Consider the following 4,408-nt stretch of genomic DNA (forward strand, 5'->3'; position numbering starts at 1 on the left):
TCAAAAGTTCATCATTCCTCCTCTCATATATCAATCATCCTTAACTTAACGTCAAATCATTCTCAGCACGAAAGAAACCTAGGCCTCTGTTTTCTAATTTATCATAAAATTATGTACTAGGATCCTTAAGTTATATCCCATGTGCTAATACTCAAAACTAGGCCCAAAAGTCTTAAAATGGTGTTTTAGAAGCTTACAACCTTGTTGGGAAGGTAGAATAGTTGAAAAATAAGCAAAGTTTGAGAAACAGGACGTGTGCGGCCGCACAGGGGTGTGTGCGTGCGCACGCCCAGGAAATTTTAAAATGTGTGCGTACAGACAGGGGTGTGCGTATGCACAAGTGGCAAAACTTACAGATTCTGTTCACTTGCACAACCTGTGCCAGCGCCCCTAACAGACTGGCCTTCCCAACGTGTGCGTCCGCACAGGTTGAAATTCTTCCCTAGATATTGGTGCACGAATTGTAAATCACTTTTCATAACTCGTACCACTAACCAGCAAGTGCACTGGGTCGTCCAAGTAATACCTTACGTGAGTAAGGGTCGATCCCACAGAGATTGTCGGCTTGAAGCAAGCTATGGTTATTTTGTAATTCTTAGTCAGGAAATTAATAATAAAAATGGTTGGGTTTATGAAAAGTAATTAACATAAAATAAATAATACTTGTTATGCAGTAATGGAGAATAGATTGAGGTTTTGGAGATGCTCTGTTGATGAGCGGATATTTTATACGCTTTTTGGGGTTAATTTCGTATAGTTTTGAGTATGTTTTAGTTAGTTTTTAGTCTATTTTCATTAGTTTTTAGGAAAAATTTATATTTCTGGACTTTACTATGAGTTGTGTGTTTTTCTGTAATTTCAGGTATTTTTCTGGCTGAAATTGAGGGAGCTGAGCAAAAATCTGATTCAGGCTGAAAAAGGACTGCTGATGTTGTTGGATTCTGACCTCCCTGCACTCAAAGTGGATTTTCTGGAGCTACAGAACTTGAAATGGCATGCTTCCAATTGCGTTGGAAAGTAGACATCCAGGGCTTTCCAACAATATATAATAGTCCATACTTTGCACAAGGATAGATAACGTAAACTGGCGTTCAACGCCAGTCCTCTGCCCAATTCTGGCGTCCAGCGCCAGAAAAGGATCAAAAGCTGGAGTTGAACGCCCAAACTGGCACAAAAACTGGCGTTCAACTCCACAAATGGCCTTTGCACGTGGATTGCTTAAATCTCAGCCCCAGCACACACCAAGTGGGCCCCAGAAGTGGATCTCTGCATCATCCATCATAGTTTACTCATATTTTGTAAACCTAGGCTACTAGTTTAGTATTTAAACAACTTTTAGAGACTTATTTTGTATCTCATGACATTTTAGATCTGAACTTTGTACTCTTTGACGGCATGAGTCTCTAAACTCCATTGTTGGGGGTGAGGAGCTCTGCTGTGTCTCGATGGATTAATGCAAGTATTTCGGTTTTCTATTCAAACACGCTTGTTCCTATCTAAGATGTTCATTCGCGCTTAACTGTGATGAAGGTGATGATTCGTGACACTCATCACCATTCTCAACCCATGAACGTGTGCCTGACAACCACCTCCGTTCTATATCAGATTGAATGAGTATCTCTTAGATCTCTCAATCAGAATCTTCGTGGTATAAGCTAGAATTGATGGCGGCATTCATGAGAATCCGGAAAGTATAAACCTTGTCTGTGGTATTCCAAGTAGGATTCAAGGATTGAATGACTGTGACGAGTTTCAAACTCCTGAAGGCTGGGCATTAGTGACAGACGCAAAAGGATAGTAAATCCTATTCCAACTGGATCGAGAACCAACCGGTGATTAGCTGTGCTGTGACAGAGCGCGTGAGCGTAGTTTTCACTGGAAGGATGGAAGGTAGCCATTGACAACGGTGATCCACCAACACACAGCTTGCCATAGGAGGACGTGCGTGCGTGAACAAGAAGACAGAGGAAAGCAGAGATTCAGAAGACAAAGTATCTCCAAAACTCCAATATATTCTCCATTACTGCATAACAAGTAACCTTTAATCCATGCTCTATTGTTTATTTGCAATTCAACTGATAAACATAATTGACTTTCTGACTAAGATTTACAAGATAACCATAGATTGCTTCAAACCAACAATCTCCGTGGGATTCGACCCTTACTCACGTAAGGTATTACTTGGACGACCCAGTGCACTTGCTGGTTAGTGGTACGAGTTGTGAAAAGTGTGATTCACAATCCGTGTACCAAGTTTTTGGCGCCGTTGCCGGGGATTGTTCGAGTTTGGACAACTAACGGTTTATTTTGTTGCTTAGATTAGGAAAAATTTCTCTTTTTTTGTTTAGAGTCTCTTTTTATTGTTGTATTAGAATCTTAGAATCCTTATTTTCTTTTTAAAATATTTTTCAAAAAAAAATTTTATTAAATCCTGTGCCAAACTTTAAGTTTGGTGTTTTCTTGTTGCTTTTTTTTCTTAAAATTTTCGAAAATTTATTTTGGTCTTCTAAAAATTTTAAGTTTGGTGTTCTTCCTTCATGTTCTTGTGTTCTTGTGAGTATTCAAAGCGTTCTTGAGTTTTCCTTGTGTCTTGATCTTAAAATTTTTAAGTTTGGTGTTCCTTGGTGTTTTCCCTCCAAAATTTTCGAAAATAAGGAGCATTAGATCTAAAAATTTTAAATCTTGTGCCATCTTATTGTTTTTCTCTTTCCTCTTAAAAATAAAAAATATCTTTTCTCTTTTTTTTTTTTAAAAAACAATTTTTCGAAATATATTTCTAAAAATTCAGATTTTTATTTCAAAATTTAAAACCTTTTTCAAAAATCATCATATCTTTTTCAAAATCTTCTAACCACTTTCTCTCTCCTCACTTTTTCGAAAATCTTTTACTCATTTTTATTTATTTTATTTTGATTTATTTTATTTTTGAAATAAATTAATAAATAAATAAATAAAAATATTTTTTCTATTTTACATCATCTCCCCTTTCTCCATTATGGACCTAAGTGGAAATGAACAGTCCAGGAGGACTCTGGGGTCATATTCTAACCCCTCTACTGCTTCATATGGGAGTAGTATCTGCATACCCTCCATTGGAGTCAGTAGCTTTGAGTTGAATCCTCAGCTCATTTTCATGGTGCAGCAAAGCTGCCAGTATTCCGGTCTTCCACAGGAAGAACCTACAGAGTTTCTGGCACAATTTTTACAAATTGCTGACACAGTACATGATAAGAAAATAGATCAGGTTGTCTACAGACTATTACTGTTTCCATTTGCTGTAAAAGATCAAGCTAAGAGGTGGTTAAATAACCAACCTAAAGCCAGCATAAGGACATGGAAACAGCTGACAGAAAAATTCCTGAATCAGTATTTTCCTCCAAAAAGGATGACACAGCTAAGGCTGGACATCCAAGGCTTTAAATAAGGAGATAATGAATCTCTCTATGATGCCTGGGAGAGATACAGAGAGATGCTACGAAAATGCCCCTCTGAAATGTTTTCAGAGTGGGTTCAGTTAGACATCTTCTACTATGGGCTTGCAGAAGGAGCTCAGATGTCTCTAGATTACTCAGCTGGTGGATCTATCCACATGAGAAAGACAATTGAAGAGGCTCAAGAGCTCATTGATACAGTTGCCAGGAATCAACATCTGTACCTAAGCAGCAACCCTTCCATGAATGAAGAGGTTAAAACAGTAACTGCTGAACTCAGTCCTGTAAAACAAGCTGCTGAATTCAATCAGCAATTGGACTTTCTAACAAAGCAGCTAGCCGAATTTAAGGACAGGTTACAAGAGACAAGGATGGCTAATATACATATGGACGAACAGTTTAAGCAAACAAAGCAGCAGCTGTCAAGGCAAATAGCAGAAGAATGCCAAGCAGTTCAACTAAGAAGTGGGAAAACATTAAATACCCCACCTCAAGACAGCAAAAAGCTAAGAAATGAGCAAACCACCCAAAATTCACCTGAGGACAGTAAGAGCCCAGGGAAAAGTAATTCTGGAACTAAAACACCAGAAAATTGGTGGAATGCTGGCACTGAACGCCCAGACCATGGCCAAAACTGGTGTTGAACGCCAGAAACAAGGCAGGACTGGCGTTGAACGCCAGAAATGGGCAAGGATCTGGCGTTGAACGCCCAAAATGGGCAAGATCTGGCGCTGAACGCCCAAAATGGGCACAGTTCTGGCGTTCAGACGCCAGGAGCAGACAGGGAGCTGGCGTCCAGTTTCACTCCAGCTTCTAACTCTGGCACTCAATTGCCAGTGAGGGATCAGACACACATAAATGCTGATAACAACCCCTCTAAAAAGGCTTCTTTACCCACTTCTATAGGCAATAAACCTGCAGCAACTAAGGTTGAAGAATATAAAGCCAGAATACCTTATCCTCAAAAACTCCGGAAA

This window comes from Arachis ipaensis, chromosome B6, assembly GCF_059453495.1.
Source record: "Arachis ipaensis isolate K30076 ecotype BB chromosome B6, ASM5945349v1, whole genome shotgun sequence".
Classification (NCBI taxonomy): Eukaryota; Viridiplantae; Streptophyta; class Magnoliopsida; order Fabales; family Fabaceae; genus Arachis; species Arachis ipaensis.